This window comes from Bos grunniens, chromosome 17 (assembly GCF_055505025.1).
Source record: "Bos grunniens cultivar Pamir isolate PY7600 chromosome 17, Bosgru_T2T1.0, whole genome shotgun sequence".
Taxonomy (NCBI): Eukaryota; Metazoa; Chordata; class Mammalia; order Artiodactyla; family Bovidae; genus Bos; species Bos grunniens.
In genome coordinates this window covers 41,881,835-41,902,801 of record NC_141181.1, presented here as the reverse complement: position 1 = coordinate 41,902,801, position 20,967 = coordinate 41,881,835, and positions in this window count along the sequence as shown.

Sequence of the window (20,967 nt, the reverse complement as noted above, 5' to 3'; positions counted from 1 at the left end):
ACGTGAATGTGAAAGTCGCTCAGTCATGTCCGACTCTTTGTGACCCAAGGACTATACAGTCCCTGGGATTCTCCAGGCCAGATGCTGGAGTGGGTAGCCTTTCCCTTCTCCAGGGGAATCTTAATTCTTTATTGTCTTTGTCATATTTATCTTAAAAATCTATTCTTTTCCCACTTTTCATAATAGTCAAGTCTTTTACCTGTGAGATGCTGTATTGATGTAAAAAGGGTGAGTGTTTTTTCTTTTCAAAATGTCTGGTAAAGTTATCCTTGTGGAGTAAAACTTAAGTTTTACTTAAGAAAATTTCCAACCTTTTCTATAAACAGAACTAAGTTTGCCTAGGATGGAGTTTATTCAATAATCAAGGTTTATCTCTTTTTAGTGGACTTCAGAATTACTTGGGATTTTTAAGAAATATAAAAAATATAATTGAGACCTGGAATGAACCTTCAAAAATTTGTCGACTTAAGTGGAATTTCGACACTGAAATATTTTCTCGTCCATCCCTTCCTGCTGTGAATGAGTCTACAGTGCATCCTTGGCGATCACTTTCCTAAAAGTACATCTGACAGGCTAGGCTTTGAAATTATATGGAAAACAGTCTTAATTTCTAGTGCAAATTATACTCTAAGTACTGAGGATTTCCTGTTCTCTGAGTCACTAACTTTGAATTATATTAATAATAAACAATTGTTAGGGCTGAGGTACACTAAAAATAAAGCCTTCTAGTTTGTTAAATCTGATACAACTCTCACATAAACTGTAATAGAGCTACTGTATATGAGCAATATACTTCCTTACATTGTGACTAGTACATTCAGATATTTGTATCTGAAAACAAAACACTTCACTCCATCATCTCCTCTTACTTTTTTTTTAAATTTTATTTAAAAAGTTTCAATATAGTCGATTTACAATGTTGTGCTACTTTAGGTATTCAGCAAAGTTATTGAGTTATGTACATAAAGAATATATATTCTTTTTTATTCTTTTCCACTATAAATTATTATAAGAAACTGATTGACGTTCCCTGTGTTATTCAGTAGATCCTTTTGGGTTTATTAAGAGGAGAGTGAAAAAGTTGGCTTAAAACTCAACATTCAGAAAAAGAAGATCATGGCATCTGGTCCCATCACTTCATGGGAATTAAATGGGGAAACAGTGGAAACAGTGTCAGACTTTATTTTCTGGGGCTCTAAAATCACTGCAGATGGTGATTGCAGCCATGAAATTAAAAGATGCTTACTCCTTGGAAGAAAAGTTATGACCAACCTAGATAGCATATTTAAAAGCAGAGACATTACTTTGCCAGCAAAGGTCTGTCTAGTCAAGGCTATGGTTTTTCCAGTGGTCATGTATGAATTATGAGAGTTGGACTGTGAAGAAAGCTGAGTGCCGAAGAATTGATGCTTTTGAACTATGGTGTTGGAGAAGACTCTTGAGAGTCCCTTAGACTGCAAGGAGATCCAACCAGTCCATTCTGAAGATCAGCCCTGGGATTTCTTTGGAAGGAATGATGCTAAAGCTGAAACTCCTGTACTTTGGCCACCTCATGCGAAGAGTTGACTCATTGGAAAAGACTCAGATGCTGGGAGGGATGGGGGGCAGGAGGAGAAGGGGACAACAGAGAATGAGATGGCTGGATGGCATCACTGACTCGATGGATGTGAGTCAACTGAGTGAACTCCGGAAGTTGGTGATGGACAGGGAAGCCTGGTGTGCTGTGATTCATGGGGTCGCAAAGAGTTGGACACGACTGAGTGACTGAACTAAACTGAACTGATTTTACATATAATAGTGTGTATCTGCAAATCCCCTTTTTAATGGCTTCTTTCCTTTCTATTCAAGCAGTAAATATGTAAAGAATTTATTCCCATAAATCCTTTATGGGTCTGCTATTTGCTTTTTGACATCAAATAAAGCTAAATGACTCCAGTCTCCAAAGCATGAGAAGGCTCTGCCCTTCTGGTTTTATTCAAAGTGTTAAAATCTTCAGTGCATTGGCAATACACTGACCTCTAGGCAATTTTGTTGTATTTATTATTAAATCTTAATAGATAGTAACGCTGAGGGTGAATTGAAGAAACTGCAGTTTGTGCTGCTGCTGCTGCTAAGTCGTTTCAGTCGTGTCCGACTCTGTGCAACCCCATAGATGGCAGCCCACCAGGCTCCCTCATCCCTGGGATTCTCCAGGCAAGAACACTGGAGTGGGATGCCATTTAGGTTAGAAGGGAATATAACTGCTGTTGCTCGACATCTAGTGAGTCTGTGGTATTTGCCCACTCATAGCTGCAGTATTTGGAGTAGTTAGGAGCTTCAAGTATGAAGATCTTAACCCAATTATTATATCATCCTTCAAAGCACCCCAGTTAAAACTCTGCCAGCAATGTAAAATGAATTTCTAAAAATACTTTATAGATAAATAATTTTATATCTTTTGGGCATTAGCTAAAAAAATTTTCCTTTAGCATTTCAGAATTTTCAATTCACATTTTTAATAATCTTAATATCAGAATCACACAAATGTCCAGTGTCCTTTCTCTCAAATATTCTTTCCAATATTGAGATAGTTTCATGATGCTAAAATAATGGCCTAGGTTAATAAAAACAAAACAAAACTTGATCATTTAAAAAAAAATTTAAAATATTTACTTATGTTGATTTTCTATTTATTAATGGATCTTTGGGCAAATCTCCAGTTGATAGAATTTTAGTATGTTCTGTAGGCTTAGTATTTTGAATTTATTAATGAATAATTCCTATAAAACAAATGCAGTATAACAAATAATGTCAGAATTATTGGTAAACTATAAAAGACATATTTGCTTTGTTTTCTTTATTCTCTAGAATACCTCTAAAGGAAAAAAAAAAACTCATGTGTAGATGTTTTGACATGGTAAGAATCACAGTCTGTAGTTGAAATTTGAGACATGATTTGCACATGTATTTAACAGTTATATTTTGAAATCAGTCAACCACTCTTTCAAGAGTTAACTGATTTCTAATTTCTGAACCAGAAGTCATGCTGCCTTGCAAAGTTTATGAGCAATACTTTGAAATTTAATTGATATAATTTGCCAAGTACAAATGCTAAGTAATAATAAGTGAAAGCCTTATGAAGACGCCCTGCTATGAAAACCTGTATTTTCAAAATGAAAAGTAAGGAAAAAAATTTAATATGTTGATGTTAGTGAACTATTTGCTCCTCAAAAGGATATATATGTCTTTAATATATATTCTTCTTTATATATTTACATATAATAATTTCATACATATGTAACCATATATATGTTCTTGTTTATTTGCATTTAATTTTAGAAAACAACAGTAGTATTTTTAGCATTTGTTATCATCACTATGGAAATGAGTAATTGCTTTTACATATTTTTCCAATAAAAAAATATGGGTTAGCTATTTGGTTACTAGGAAACAGTGAATTAGAGACAATAAGCAAATTCTCCAGGACTAGAGAAATAACATTTTTAAACTAACAATCAAAATTTTCTGTCAAAGTCTGTGTTTTAATGACTGGTGTTCCTAAAATAAGTGAAACTCACTGTCCTGTGTTGCTAAATATAAATTGGTATTAAAACATATGTTGAAAGTCTATAATGCTTGAGATTTTTCTCTCTACTTTCAGGAAAAGAACAAACATGTAGCTGGATTTGCATGTAAGAGAAAGACTGTCTTTACCAAAGATAGGTGTTTTCTAAGATTAGTTTTAAGAAGCATTAAAAATATAAATTTCACATGAATTTATTCACTTACGTAAATCCTGGTATATAAAAGCCACATAAAATAAAGCTCTTTGTCAACTCTTTAGCATCAATATATTTGTGTGTATTGGTACTGTATAAGGGAGAGACTCTTTTGTTTCAAGCAATATTTTGTAAACACGAGAAAAACTTTTGAAAAAGATGCAGCATTTAAAATATTTTGCTCTCTACCAGACCTTGTATTTCTACATTTTTTTTTTTTTTTTGTCATTTAATTCACACATCCTCATCATAAAAGGTACTGCATGGCCCTTCAAAGTAGACCATGATTTTTCATCATATAAACATGAATTTGAAGTTAGAAAGTAATTAACTGAAATCGGAGGATCATAACAGATTTACTGATCTTGAAAAGAAGAAAAATTCTTGACATAAATTTCTTGCCCATTAATAGGCTGCCCAATGTGTTATGTAGGATTCTGTTTCTTGTGATGCCAAGAGACTTGAGATCTGATAGTAAAACATTGGAAGGAAAGTTATGACCAACCTAGATAGCATATTAAAAAGCAGAGATATTACTTTGCCAACAAAGGTCCGTCTAGTCAAGGCTATGGTTTTTCCAGTGGTCATATACGGATGTGAAAGTTGGACTGTGAAGAAAGCTTGAGTGCTAAAGAATTAATGCGTTTGAACTGTGGTGTTGGAGAAGACTCTTGAGAGTCCCTTGGACTGCAAGGAGATCCAACCAGTCCATCCTAAAGGAGATCAGTCCTGGGTGTTCACTGGAAGGAATGATGCTAAAGCTGGAACTCCAATACTTTGGCCACCTCATGCGAAGAGTTGACTCATTGGAAAAGACTCTGATGCTGGGGGGGATTGGGGACAGGAGAAGAAGGGGATGACAGAGGATGAGATGGCTGGATGGCATCACTGACTCGATGGACGTGAGTCTGGGTGAACTCTGGGAGTTGGTGATGGACAGGGAGGCCTGGCGTGCTGCGATTCATGGGGTCGCAAAAAGTCAGACATGACTGAGCGACTGGACTGAACTAACTGAAGTAAAACATTTGGTGAGAGTTTGAATAATTAAACCATGTTGGAGTAAGCTGCAAAACTTTCTTCCCTATCCACCTTGCAGGGAGGATTTGTATGTTGTGTGTTAGTCACTCAGTCATGCCCATATCTTTGTGATCCCATGGACTGCAGCCCACCAGGCTCCTCTGTCCATAAAATTTTCCAGGCCAAGGATACTAGAGTGGGTTGCCATTTCCTTCTCCAGGGGGTCTTCCCAACCCAGGGATTGAACCCTGGTCTCCTGCACTGCAGGCAGATTCTTTACTGACTGAGCTACAGGGGAAGCAGGGAGGATTACCTCTGCCTAATCACTTACTTATATGATTGGGGTGAGAACTGTGTGTGTGTATATACTGTGTTGGAGGGAAGATACACTACACTGATTCATCAGATGATTACTTTTCCTCAACCAACAGCCTAGACACCAAGCTGAAGCACCTCTGTGGTCACATTTCTCTTCCCACTCACGTGTACACACAGCTCTCATGGCCCTGAATTGGGAGTTGGAAGTTCTAGGGCTGCCCTAAGCAAAGACACCCCACTGGTGGTCACTGCCCTCTGGTGTCCCTAGCTCTTCAGGACCCTTTCTGGGGTCTCCTTTCCTTGTATGGCACATGCTTTAGAAACTACATGGAGAACCATTATTTTCTATCAACAATGTCCCAAGTACGGAAATTGTTTTTTTCTTTCTCTCATCAGAGTCTGCATGTAAGTGAAGTCTTAAGAATTAAATAGAATTGTCCCTTCACATAGGAAAGGCCATGTTACTCTTCCTAAATTTGAGAATTTAGGGATGCCTGCTGTCTGGGACTCCTCTGGGACTCCTCTGGGATATGAATGCCATTGTACAGCAAGGCACACGGAATGCCTCCTTGCAGTGTGAGGAGAGGTGGAGGAGGAAGGTTCCCTGTGGTCCTGAGACCTATTTCTCCATTTACCAGAAACACTCTGAAATAGAACATGCACTGCAGGCCTCCTGGTGAACACTAATAGAATTTACTAGGAAAAGAGATAATGCAGGTAATGCAGAATCCATAAAAAGTTTTAGCAGGATATACACAGTAAGGGAGTTTCAAATTTATGTATCTATGGTCATACATAGCTCACTAGAAAATTTTACATAAGCTGTGTAGTACATGGAGTACAAAGGAAAGATTTTCCATTTTTGATATGACTCTCTTCATATATATGCTAGAGTTTTCTGGAGAAACAGAATCCAAAGAATGGATGAAGACATATGTGTGTATGCATGTGTGTATGTGTGTGTGTATATATATAATTTTATAAATTATATGTAAATTCTATATTATATATATAATTAATATATATAGAGAGAATGTATAATTTATAAAATTGTGTAAATTATATCATTGATAAATTTATATATTAAATTAATTATATAAATTACATTTATTTGTTTTATTTTCTCTTTTTTTTTCATTTTGGGATTAAAAGAAAAAAATTTTCTCTCTTAGGAAGAAGTGAACAACAAAAAAAATATGTGTATGTTTAATTAAGAATGACCATATATTTATTGTAAGAAACTGGCTCATGCAGTTATGGAGGCTGAGAATTCCAAGGTCTTGGTGGAGAATTCCAAGTTGGTGGAGACCCAGAACTGACAGGCAGTTCCAGACCAAAGGCCTGAGAACCAAGAGAGCCGTGGGTGTAGCTGTCATCCAAGTCAGAAAGAAACTGATGTCCCAGATCAAGGAAGTCAGGCAGGAGGAGTTCCCTGTTGTTCTATTTGAGCAACAACTTTGACTGATTGGATAACGTCCACCCACATTAGGAAGGATAATCTTCTTTCCTCAGTCTACAGATTCAAATGTTAATCTCATCCATGAACATCCTCACAGATAAATCCAGAATAATGTTTGAGCAAACATCTGAGTATGCTTGTGCACATGACACATGAAATTAACCACCAGAATACCCTTCAAATATCTTTCATTTCTACACGTATCACTTACAACCTTACAGGTTAAATTTGAAACCGAGGGCATCCACTGTAGGGAGAACGGAACAGGGTGCTTTGCTAATAATCTCAGGTGTCTCCGTCTTGTGCCTGTGCCTTGTGATTGCCAGTATCCTTTGCATTATCAGTAGGATTTAGGACTGGTTAAGAATCTCTGGTTTCTATAAGCCTGATGTGGCAGCTTGACACTTTATGTTCTCTGGAAGAATTATAACTACTCCACATAAAACTCCTTAGTGTGTCTATAGTTTAGTAAAATACACTTTACAATAAATGTAGCAGAGACTTTATAAGAGAAAAGTAAAACTAAAAGGTCATTCTGACTCCTCCCTGCTCTAACTGTGCAGGTAAGTCTCTAAAGCAATTCTGTTTGCATCCCAAGAGCTTTGCAATGTCATCATTGTTTTGCAACTCTTGGCACTTGGCACCAGAGCATTCCTTCCACTTGAAAGTTTCTCTGTAGGCCCAGGAACTCAACCTACTTCTCATTCCTTCAATACTTTCTCACATCTTCTTTTCTATAACTGTGAACTACCCTGGCCTGTGTTTTTAGTAATTTTATCTTTTTAATCCGTTACTGAGAGAGAAAAGTCTTTTTTTCTTTTATTTCTAGAATAAAATCAGAAACAAGAGAAAATAAATAAAATATATTTAAATGCATCCATCTAGAAGAGTATAGGACATCTTATGTGGTAGCAGATTGGCATCAAGGGTATCAAGAAAGATAAAAACAAACTCTGTAGAACTGACATTCTTGGAAATACTGGTGGAATAAATGAATTTGAAGACATTAAAGATTAGATTCCAACACTTACTGCATCAGTGTTAAATGATCTCCAACATGCTTGATCTCCCAAAAACATCTGCAAACTTTCTCCCACCTTGGAAATACATTTTCAAAAGTACCTAGCAATATTCTAGTGGCATATTCACTCCAATTCCCAAGCAACATCACAATTTTTGGTCTCTACTTATTGTCAGGGAGGTATTACACTTAAAAGTCATGGGTCATCCCAGTAGAGACCAGATGGCAGGAAATGACTCAAAATAAAGAACAGAGATTTCTCCACAAAGAAGAAGGCAAATTGCAGCAGAGGGAGAGTGAGCTGGACTCAGTTTTAAGAAACAGATCTTTGAGATGGCTAAAAAACACATGAAAAGATGCTGAACATCACTCATTATTCAGTTCAGTTCAGTTGCTCAGTTGTGTCCGACTCTTTGCAAAGAGAAATGCAAATCAAAACCACAATGAGGTACCATTTCACGCCAGTCAGAATGGCTGCTATCCAAAAGTCTACAAACAATAAATGCTGGAGAGGGTGTGGAGAAAAGGGAACCCTCTTACACTGTTAGTGGGAATGCAAACTAGTACAGCCACTATGGAAAACAGTGTGGAGATTCCTTAAAAAACTGGAAATAGAACTGCCTTATGACCCAGCAACCTCATTGCTGGGCATACACACCGAAGAAACCAGAATTGAAAGAGACACATGTACCCAATTGTTCATCGCAGCACTGTTTATAATAGTCCAGACATGGAAGCAACCTAGATGTCCATCAGCAGATGAATGGATAAGAAAGCTGTGGTACATATACACAATGGAATATTACTCAGCCATTAAAAAGAATACATTTGAATCAGACCTAATGAGGTGGATGAAACTGGAGCCTATTATACAAAGTGAAGTAAGCCAGAAAGAAAAACACCAATACAGTATATGCTTATATATGGAATTTAGAAAGATGGTAATGAAAACCCTGTATGCTAGTCAGCAAAAGAGATACAGATGTATAGAACTGTCTTTTGAACTCTGTGGGAGAGGGTGAGGGTGGGATGGTTTGGGAGAATGGCATTGAAACATGTATATTATCATATGTGAAATGGATCTCCAGTCCAGGTTCGATGCATAATACAGGGTGCTCAGGGCTGGTGCACTGGGATGACCCTGAGGGATGGGATGTGGAGGGAGAAGGGAGGGGTGTTTAGGATAGGGAACACATGTACACCCATTGTGGATTCATGTAAATGTATGGCAAAACCAATACCATATTATAAAGTAATTAGCCTCCAAAAAAATAAATAAATAAATAAAATAAAATAAAAATTAAAACGTGCAGGGAGAGATTTGTGCTTGATTCCAGAAATCATCTTAACTCTACTATTAGAGAACATGTGGTTGTTTGGGGGGAAAGGCTGTGTTCCTGTAGAAACTGCACAGACTTGGTGCTAGCATCAAGTTCTGGAGAAAGGTGTTTTGGTTAAAAACATGGGTTTGCTGCTGCTGCTAAGTTGCTTCAGTCATGTCCGATTCTGTGCGACCCCATAGATGGCAGTCCACCAGGCTCTGCCATCCCTGGGGTTCTCCAGGCAAGAACACTGGAGTGGGTTGCCATTTCCTTCTCCAATGCATGAAAGTGAAAAGTGAAAGTGAAGTCGCTCAGTCGTGTCTGACTCTTCCCGACCCCATGGACTGCAGCCCACCAGGCTCCTCTGTCCATGGGATTTTCCAGGCAAGAGTACTGGAGTGGGGTGCCATTAACCAACTATTAATTTTTTACCCTGGGCTTTTTTTTTTTTGCAGCTTTGTGCCTCAATTCCACCATTTGCTTAATGGAAGTAGGAATACTGTCTGTCTCATACTGCAGTGACAGATAATAAATATGTTCATAGTAAGTCAGAGAAATACTAAGCACATTAGCATTTGTCCACCAAATAAGTAAACAAAGGACAGGAGCATTTTAGCATCAATGCAGCTTTGCTCTCGGCCTCTTCAATCCTTCTGCCGTTTGGTGGAACCTTACTCAGAATGAGAAAGGCTTCCCTGTGTTATTCCAAGGTGATCTCTAAGCAAAGCTGTTGTGGCACAAAGAGGAGGAACACATGGGCAATCTGAGTTTCTCCTCCACAGACAGGGAGGCACCTACTCCAGATAACAAAGAAGAAAATCTCCAAACGGAATCTCCTACACAGCACATTTCTGTCAGGATGACGGCACCTGGATCCAAACAGGACTGAATCACAGGCCTGTGCCTAACAGGAATTTTCAAAATTACGTGAGAAAAAACAACTCGATGAAGAAATGGGCCATCACACCACATAGCCAAAAAGGATGGTTCACTTTGTCAATATTCAATCAAGCCACTGAATCCTCGTTTTATGTTGGTAAATTCTGAGATATACTATGTAGACAAAAAAAAAGCAGATTTAATTTGAAAATGATTATTGGAAATATCCCCATTGAAGCAGAAACTTAAAGATATAATTAAAATTAAAAGGGATTTAGGGCTTTGAGGGGAGGCAATTTGGCAATCAGAAACACATTGCCAATGGAAAATTATAAGGTAGATAATAAAAATAAATACAAATAAATATATTTATAAATATAAACAAATTAAATAAAATAAATAAACATAAATATAAAAATAAATGTAAATAAAAACATAAATTAAAAAATAAGATGGATAATAAAACATCAATTAAAGTGGCTTTTTATCATCACAATGTACTGAAAATTTTAGACAATATCAATGAAAAAATAGTTCCCCCATCCCATAAAGTCTTTTCTTGGTCTAAATTCTAAATAATTTAGCCACATGTGTAAAAGGCTACACACATTTGCTTTGATAGTTAGCTCCTAACAGTGTTGAAATAACCGAACTTTTTTTTTGGCTGGAGCTTATGCATTCAATCTCTGTACAATTAAAAAAATCCCTGTATTTAAATAGTAGATTTGAAATAAATAATAAAGAAGATGCAGAACTTTAATTCTACCCATCTTTGTGTAGAAAGTTCTCTGAAGCATGTGGAATTAATTCTCTGTTCTTGGAAGCATTTCTTCTGTCTTTAAAAAAGCACATTAATGTAGTGAAAAGTAAATTCATTGCTTTTCAAAAAGTTTTATTTTATTTACTGGTATATACACACATGTGCACACAAATTTCAAGAAAAGGAAATTTTATTTCTGTACTTCTTTAATAATAATAATGATAATTATTTACTTCATTTCATGAGTAGCTTGCTAGGGCTGCCATAATAAAATACTGCAGACTGGGTGGCTTAAATTTTGTTTGTTTTTCCTTTTTCTTGAATTCTGGAGGCTAGAAGTTCAAGTTCAGTCTGGTGGCAGATTTAATTTCTTGTAAGGGCCTTTCTGTCTTTGACTTACTGATGGCTGCCTTTTCACTGTATCCTCACATGGCTGCCCCTCAGTCTGTGGGTCTGTGTACTAGACTCTTAGAAGGACACTGGCCAACTGGAATGGAGTCCACCCATATGACCTCATATGTCTTTAATCACTTCTTTAAAGGCTCTTTCTCCATTTCCAATCAGATTCTGAAGAGCTGGGTGTTAGGAGTTGAACATATGCATTTGAGGGGAGAAGGGTTAGCACAAAATAAAAGGGGTATTAGTAATAATAACAAAAATGATCCAATCCACTTGTGATATTGCTAGGCCCACCACCAATAGATCTCAAAGAGTATTTATAACAGTTTATTTTTTTAAGAAAGAATCTTTCATCAGCACTCATTTTCTAGTCAGTCTGTTTTTAATATTGTGCCATGACAAGGCAAAATTATGTTTGCTCCAGTGGAGAGCTGGTGCATCAGAGTGCTGGGGTGCTTAGGTGGGAGAATGTTTATCTCTATGAGGACAAGAATGACCCTAGTGAGGAGCTGAGACTGGAAACCAAGTGCCCTCTTCCAAGTCATATAATCATGGCGAACTAATTTCTCAGGCCCTAGTTTTTCCATTGGTGAATGAAAGTTCATTCATTTAGCAAAAATTGAGTGACAGTGAACTACATGCCAGGCACTGTTCTAGAGGTTTGAGGTCTACCAATGTGTTAAACAGAGATCTTTGCTCTCACAAAATATTAGAATGTCAGTAAGTGCCGAGGAAAGCAAAAAAGAAAAATGAGATAAGAGAAGAGGATGGAAGGGCAGCAACTTCAAACAAAGCCATCAGGGTAAGCATTAACAAGGAAGTGAAATTAGCAAACCAATAGTAAAGAGATGTGTAGGTGTGAGCCACATGAAAAAGGGGTCTGCCCAGCTCTCTCAGAAATAAGGCACTTATAGACTATGTGGTTTTGTTTTTTTTTTTTTTTCATCCTCCAATTATTCTCATGGGTAAGAGAAGGAGCAATGTGCATGGGATGATCAGTTAATTAATTGTGTGGATGTGTCACAGGAGTGGTAGAATCAAAGGATCAATTGGAGAATTACTAAACAGGTTATTGCTAATTTCATTTTCTAAAATGTCATGCTTAATATAGTCAGCACAGTGTAAAGAAATGAAATAAAAGAACACAAGTGAGTCACTGCCCTAGGAAAATGTGCATGTTTATTTTTCTTCTCAAAGCACACCTATTCTCATATGTTCAGGTGTGGCAACCATGTAGTAGATGATGGAGAATTTGCACACATTCCAGAGACCACATGGGCATGTGCTAAATATCAGTTCACTGTACTTTTTAGCAAAGAGCTCTGTAATTAGAAACAGATGAGAAAGGTGCTAAGTTGTTTTAGGAATCATTCTAAGGTTCACTGAACTGAAAAGAAAAAAAATATCATTTTGAACCAACAAATAAGTCTCTGAATTTTTTTTAAACTAAAGCTCCACTTTTCAGTAGGAATTATGCATTGCCTACAGGGCTTCTTTTGATATGTGGTGAATTTGTCCCTTCTGGACATTTCCATAAGACCTTTTCCAAATGAAAGATTCTCTGCTTTTCAAAGAAAAAAAGTGCATAAGAAATTATCCACTAAATACTTCACCAGAGAAAGAATTTAAGCATAAAGTATATTAGTTATGAGAAATCACATATTGTATTTTGAACTCAGAGCATTTATCAGCTAGGACTCTGAAACATTTTTATTGAATAGTTTTTGTGTATGTAACCAATCATCAGAAATGCACAAAATGAAATCAGTAAAAGAACTCTTATTTTTTTTTATGTCAGCAGCAAATGGATATGAAGGAAAAAGAGTACTTACCATGATTCAAAATTTTTATTAATTACACAGATAGTATGTAAATATACTAGTATTTAGTGGACTTATTTGTAATTTCTAATAATTCTGAAAACTACATAGAACAAACTTTATACCTTCTATTTTAGACATGTTGTGGTTATACTTAAAATTCATTTTGTATAGTTAACATTTCTATGACAGATTCTTCTCTTCTTCTTGCTTTTCCCATCTTGTTTTTCTTGTCTTCAGAAACTATTAATGTACACATTAGGTGTATGAAAACTCTTTGATTAAATTAATAGTTAATAATTAAATTATTTCAACTCATCTGTCCTAGATATTTATGCTTGCCCTTTTGGGAATCTTTTTTACTTTTTACAAAATCTGGAATATAACTGAAACATTCAAATAAGCCTCATATCTGATCAATGTCTGAGTTTTTCATTTAGAAACACAGAGGAGAGCTAATGAAATGGTGATGTGTGCTTTTTGTTAGTAGATTTGAGCACAAGGTGATGCAGAGGAAGGGGCTCTGCAGCTATAAACTTGAATTGGACAAGATCCTGCTTCTTAGCTCAAGCTCAGTGAGGGCCATCAGTGTCCATCTCTGAAAGATGAACAACCACCCTTCTTAAGGACTGTGCCTTCACCTAGAGAGTGCCAAGGAACAGCCTGAATGTTGGTGTCCAAAGCACCAGGGAGAGATCCAGGACCAGATCAGATGGACCAGACAGAGACCCCGAACATGAATGACCAGCATTGAGACAGGAAGCATACTAGAATCAACTTGTTTCTTTCTCTCTTTCAGAGAATGCCCAGTGATACTTATTGATCGGTGACTGAAAGTTACTATCCAGACCAAGTACTCAAAGTTCTGAAAATACCAAACATTGATTTAGTGATCATTCAAATGCATTTCTATATTCACCCCATAGTAATGTTCTACAGTCAACTGACTATTGTGCCCAAGTTTTCTTAAGTATGTGAATGTGTATTTACCTCATTAGTTTATATGAGTTGAATTCTGACATATTAAAAAAAAAAAAACAAAAACCTGTTTGTCTCTAGCCCCTTGGAGGTTATTTTAAAAGATAACTTCAGAAAGTTATTGGATTATTCATCCTCTACCTCTACAAAGATAGCATTTTTGTTTTCTGTGTATCTTAAGATTCATATGCATGTGTATGCATGTATTATCTGTGTAAGTGCATATCAAGAAAAAACTTACTGTTAAAAAAATAAAAAATCCAAATGAATTAATCAACAATGCTCCAATATATTGTTGTTGTAGTCACTAAGTCATGTCAGACTTTTTGCAACCCTATGGACTGTAGCCCACCAGGCTTCTCTGTCCATGGGATTTCCCAGGCAATAATAATTGAGTGGGTTGCCATTTCCTTCTCTAGGAGATCTTCGCAACTCAGGGGTCAAACCCATGTCTCCTGCATTGGCAGGAAGATTCTTTACCACTGCACCACCTGGGAAAGCCCACCCCAATGTAAAATAAACATTAAAAAAAGATTCCAAGGAAAAACACATTGAGAAGTGGCTGCATGTAACAGCTAAGTTTGAAGTCTTGGAATCCAGTAGAACTTGAATTCCATAACGTGCCTTGAGGATGTTTCTGAGCCTGAGTGTCCCTTAACCAGGGTGAAATCCTAGAAAACATCATGAGCCTCTAGGGCTGATGTGAGGAGTCAATGATCCCAGGTGGGTGAGACAGGAAACCTCCTTTTGCTGCTCCTTTTCCTCTTTGATCTTTTCCTAAAGATTTTTTTATATAGTTCTTAGAACCTGCCATTTCTATGATATGAAGTTCTGTACTCAACAACAGTCCAGATAGATATGAAAACAGCCTGGAAAGAAATATTCCAAACTATTTTCCATAATTGTCTCACAAAGGGTCATCACAGGACCAGGTGTGAGTGTATGGGCATGACGGTAGGGTTTGTCACAGAGATGGGTTTGTCCTATACCTTCTGTATTGTCTGATTTTGTTCTAACAAGGAGTGTGCATTCATATCTTATTGGAGCAATTTTGAATAAATTAACACCTAGGGCAAAAACAAAATTGCCTTAATTAAGTAAGTAATTACTTAAACTCTCTTTTGAACAATTTAAACTCTCTTTTTGTTCAGGAAGTAAAGTCACCAGTAGAAAAATATCCTATTTTTTTTTTTTTCAAATTAGGTATAGTTTCTGTGGTGTTTTTCTGTTTTTTGCTAATGTCACTAAATCATCTTTGCAGTCTTCTTTTTCAGTCGTGAAGACGATTGAAGTACCTGCTGAAGCAGTTTGCAGGTGTGTGATTTTGTCATTCAGTTCTGTGATCATTAAATCACATGGATTTGTGATTTGGTCATTAACCAAAATGAGAGGTCCAGGGAAGGTCATCATTCAAAAAACGATTAAGGGGCAAAAAGGAATAACAATGAGGCAAGAACTTGAAGGGCCATTTAAATTACCAACTGTTAATCAGTCCTTGAGCTATCACAGTATCACCAGGAGCTGCAAAAACAGAAGAAAGGGATCTTTTACTATTGATTTATAAATAGTACATTAAAAAACCTACATTGGGTGATCTTGCCTCTCCCCTGAGAAAAGCACCAAACAAGATAGAAATTGTTCTGTTCAATTTTTTTCAGTTTTATTTCCTGAAAAATAATTGACATACACCACTGCATTTAAAATTATACACAGCATACTGGTTTGATTTACATATATTGTGAAACAATTACTATAACAGTTTTAGTTAAAATCCATAGTCTCGTATAGATATGATTTTTTAAAGAAGAGAAAAAAAAGTCCTCCTGTGATGAGGATTGTTATGATCTACTCACTTAAAAAAACATTATTTTTATATATCATACAGAAGTGTTAACTATCATCCTCATGGTATACAATATGTACATAGTACTTAGTTACCTTATAACTGGAAATCGGCATCTTTTGACCACCTTCCTCTACTCCTCCCTTCCTATCTGATCTCTTTTCCTGTAAGTTTGATGTTTGGCTTTGTTTTTAATTAGATTCCACATACAAGTGAAATCAGACAGTATTTTCCTTTCTCTATCTAACATTTCGATGGACACGGGTTTGGGTGGACTCTGGGAGCTGGCGATGGACAGGGAGACCTGGAGTGCTGCTATTCATGGTGTCACAAAGAGTTGGACACGACTGAGCGACTGAACTGAACTGAACTGATCTGACATTTCACAGCCTGATGCCTACAAAGTCCACTCATGTTATTGCAATGGTAGTGTTTCCTCTTTTTTATGGTTGTGTAATTTACACATATACATACAGACCACGGCTTCTTTATTCACTCATCCGCTGATGGGCACTTACGTTGCTTTCATATCTTGGCTATTATAAGTAACACTGCTGTGAACATGGGGATGCAGATGTCTTTCATAGTTAATGTTTTCATTTCCTTGGATGTATTCCCTGAAGTGGTATAGATGAATCATATAACAACTCTATTTTCAATTTCTTGAGGAATCTGCATACTGTTGTCCATAGTGGCTGCAACAATTTATAACCCCATCAACAGTGGGCAAGGGTTTCCTTTTCTCCACATATTAGCCAGCACTTGTTACCTCTCATCTTTTTGGTGATGGCCATTCTAACAGGTGTGAGGTGACAGATCATTGTGGTTTTAATTTGCATTTCCCTAATTACTGATGACATTGGGCATCTTTTCATGTACCTGTTGGCCATCTATAGTCTTTGCAAAAATGTTTATTCAGGTCCTTTGCCCATTTTTAAATCAATTTTAAATTGGATTATTTGTTTTTTTTCTTTTATTTTTTTGCTATTGATTTATATGCATTTTTTATGTGTTTTGGATATTAACCCTTTACCAGATACATGGCTTGCAAGTACTTTCTCCCATTATGAAGATTGTCTTTTCACTTTGTTGATGATTATTACTCTTGCTATATAGAAGCTTTTTAATTTGATATAGTCTCAAAATCATGCTTCTTTAAACCTTCTATCGTACCACCAAACAAGTATCTTTCTAACGAGTGTACTGATAAAGAACTGAAGGGACAATTAAGTTATTAGATGCTTGTAACAACTTAAAAAATAACATTAATGCTTTTTTAGTATATCCTATGTGTCAGTATTAAATGTATTACATAGCTTATTTTAAACTATACACACTACTATGTATAAAATAGATAACCAAGAAAGACCCACTGTATAGCACAGGGAACTATATTTAATACCTTGTAATAGCCTATAATGAAAGGGAACGTAAAAAAAAAAAAAAAAAGAATATATACATGCTGCTGCTAAGCCGCTTCAGTTGTGTCCGACTCTGTGCGACCCCACATGGCAGCCCACCAGGCTCCCCCATCCCTGGGATTCTACAGGCAAGAACACTGGAGTGGGTTGCCATTGCCTTCTCCAATGCACGAAAGCGAAAAGTGAAAGTGAAGTCATGTCTGACACTTAGCGACCCCATGGACTGCAGCCAACCAAGCTCCTCCATCCATGGGATTTTCCGGGCAAGAGTACTGGAGCGGGGTGCCATTGCCTTCTCCGATATACATATATACACACAAATATGAAAGTGAAAGTGTTAGTCAGTCAGCCATGTTCAACTCTTTTAGACCCCATAGACTGCAGCCTGCTAGGCTCCTTTGTCCATGGAATTCTCCAGACAAGAATACTCGCATGGGTAGACATCCCTTCTCCAGCGGATCTTCCTGACCCAGGGTTAGAACCCAGGTCTCCCACACTGCAGGCAAATTCTTTACCATCTGAGCCACTAGGGCACCACATATGTACATATATGTATATAATTGAATCACTTTGCTGTACATCTGAAACTAACACAACATTGTAAATCAACTGTTTTTCAAAAACCAAATCTATCTACCTATCTATCTATATATATATATTCAAGAACCAAATATATATATGTATCTATATTTATATATAAAATACCCTTAGTTATACTATGAGTCTGATATTTTTATTATCCACCATTCATAAAAGAGGGCAAAGTTCAGACACTTTCCTGAAGTTACTTGAATAGTAAATGGCAAAGTCAAGAGAACTGAGTACTGTTTGATGCCAAAGCTTGTAATGCTACATACATTTTGAACATAAGATGAGAAAAAAATTTTGAAAAAATTGGTCTTGATGATTTTTTAAAGTCCTAAAAATATCTGTAGAAAATTTACCCCTGCAAAACCACTAAGCTATTAGGAAACATTCAGTAAAAGTAGAACATAGATTCTGGAATGGATTGTATAATAAATAAAGAGAAGTAGATGCCAAAATATTGGATTATTTTGCATTCAATTTGTAATTGTTTAAAATTAATACATGACAAATTTAGCATATATCACAATAGTTATTTACTTCTAACATCTATTTTTAAGGTCTTTCTACATCAATAAATATTCAGCTTTTTATTTTTTGGATAAATTGTCAGACTGGCAGCCATCTGTCTTACTTGACTATCATCGCTCTTCTTAAAAATTGGATCTGTGAAAAAAAAATGATATCCTTGAACACACAGACTTAGTCATTACATTGTTTCATGACTATTGTATTTTATTACCACAGCCTGTAGCAGCTGTTACAATGTACTGATTTATTAGGCTACAGCTAGAAAACAATTGTTTCTTTCCACATTATAAATTTAGCCTAATATTATATTTAAATTAAGAACAAGTATGTTATGACCAACCTAGATAGCATATTCAAAAGCAGAGACATTACTTTGCCAACAAAGGTTCGTCTAGTCAAAGCTATGGTTTTTCCCGTGGTCATGTATGGATGTGAGAGTTGGACTGTGAAGAAGGCTGAGCGCTGAAGAATTGATGCTTTTGAACTGTGGTGTTGGAGAAGACTGTTGAGAGTCCCTTGGACTGCAAGGAGATGCAACCAGTCCATTCTGAAAGAGATCAGCCCTGGGATTTCTTTGGAAGGAATGATGCTAAAGCTGAAACTCCAGTACTTCGGCCACCTCATGCGAAGAGTTGACTCATTGGAAGACTCTGATGCTGGGAGGGATTGGGGGCAAGAGGAGAAGGGGACGACAGAGGATGAGATGGCTGGATGGCATCACTGACTCGATGGACATGAGTCTGAGTGAACTCCGGGAGTTGGTGATGGACAGAGAAGCCTGGCGTGCTGCAATTCATGGGGTCGCAAAGAGTCGGACACGACTGAGAGACTTATCTGATCTGATCTGATCTGATGTTGCATCATCCTAAAATTTAAATGCAAGAGAGAAATTATTTCTAAGATATGTTATAGGTTAGAGTAGATCGATAATTTTTTAATTAATAAAAACTGAGAAGAAAGGGTGGTTTGAGAGAAACAAAGAATTTTAAAGATTTTGTAGAAATCAAAGGGTCTACTTTGGGTTATTAAAAATAAAAAAATCTAGGGAGTTCTTTTGCTGTTATTTAATACTGAAGAGTTTTATCTTTTATTTTAATTAAAACCTTCATCTGAAATAATGGCAGTGTGAATACAGAATTGGTAGAAGGAAAATTAAAGCCAAGACATTTTTCTGACCAGATTATTAGTACCTATGGGAGTTGGTGATTGACAGGGAGGCCTGGCGTGCTGCTGTTCATGGGGTCTCAAAGAGTCGGACACGACTGAGCGAATGATCTGATCTGATCTGATGCTAGTTTATAAATCACATGATAATGGATTTTGTTGCTACTGAAGCCCACAATACACACACAGTATGTATATACAGAGGTAAAGATAAAAACTTTACCTATAAAATTTCATATTAAATGTGTATTAAATGATGCCATATCAACTAACTAATGTATGCAAAAGTCAGGCAAAATACAAAAATGAGTTTGGGTGAACTAAGACAAAAATCAACAGGAAAAACTAAAATTCAAATAGTGCAGATAGAAGGGAAAAATATTAATTTCTGAGAATAAGACCTAGGCATCAAAACTGAGGCCACACAGTACAGAGTCAGAATTAATGGAAGACACGAATGGAGTCTGTAGAACCGGGGCATTATGGAGGAAAGACAGCAGAAACAACTGCGCAAACCAGTAGAAACAAGCTCATCGCTACTCCATGACGGGCCAGCGTGGAGCTGACACGGGTGGAGGTGACCTAAAGCAGTAGGGCCACAACTATTAGCTTTGAAACTGGAAAGTCAATAGAAATAGATGAATGTTTGGAAGGAGAAACATCTTTGCAGTTGCCATCATCCTTCTATGTGGGTGAAACTTGAGTTGATGCTGCAGGGTCTATTCAGGGAGAGACGTTGAATAGAGAACGCAGTAGATATGAAGGGGTAAGCAAGGAGGAGGGATGTGCTGCCTGTCTGGGCAACAGCAACAGTTTAGCCAAAGCACAGGGTTCAGTTCAGTTTAGTCGCTCAGTCATGTCCGACTCTTTGCGACCCCACAGCATGCCAGGCCTCCCTGTCCATCATCAACTCCCAGAGTTTACTGAAATTCATGTCCATCGAGTCAGTGATGCCATCTAGCCATCTCATCCTCTGTCGTCCCCTTCTCCTCCTGCCTTCATTCTCCTCTTTCACTTTCATCAAGAGGCTCCTTAGTTCCTCTTCACTTTCTGCCATAAGGGTGGTGTCATCTGCATATCTGAGGTTATTGATATTTCTTCTGGTAATCTTGACTCCAGCTTATACTTCATCCAGCCCAGCGTTTCTCATGATGTACTCTGCATATAAGTTAAATAAGCAGGGTGACAATATACGGCCTTGACGTACTCCTTTTCCTATTTGGAACCAGTCTGTTGTTCTATGTCCAGTTTCCAGTTCTAACTGTCACAGGGTACAAGCTGAGACATATGGTGATATAAGGTTAAGCGTGGTTTGTAACAAAATTGTGCAAGGGTTCTTTCTACAAATGTTTTTAAGGGTATCATTAATAAGTGCATAATTTAATGGCATGCTGTGTTGCACTTCAAGGACAAACTAATTTAGTAATGGTATTGAATCAGTGGTTCTGTCATTTTACTGAAATTACATTAGGCAGCTAAAATTGGATGCTTACATTTCCACTCCAAATTGACACTTTTAGCAAAGCCCAGAATTAGACATTACTTAGTGTCATGGCTTTAATCATGTGTTACAACTTTGCCTCCCATTTAAAAAATTTATTTAATATACTCATCTTTTTCTTTATAGATTTGGAGACATTGAACAAATTTTATACATTTATCGATTTTAGATCATTAATTGTACACATAAGG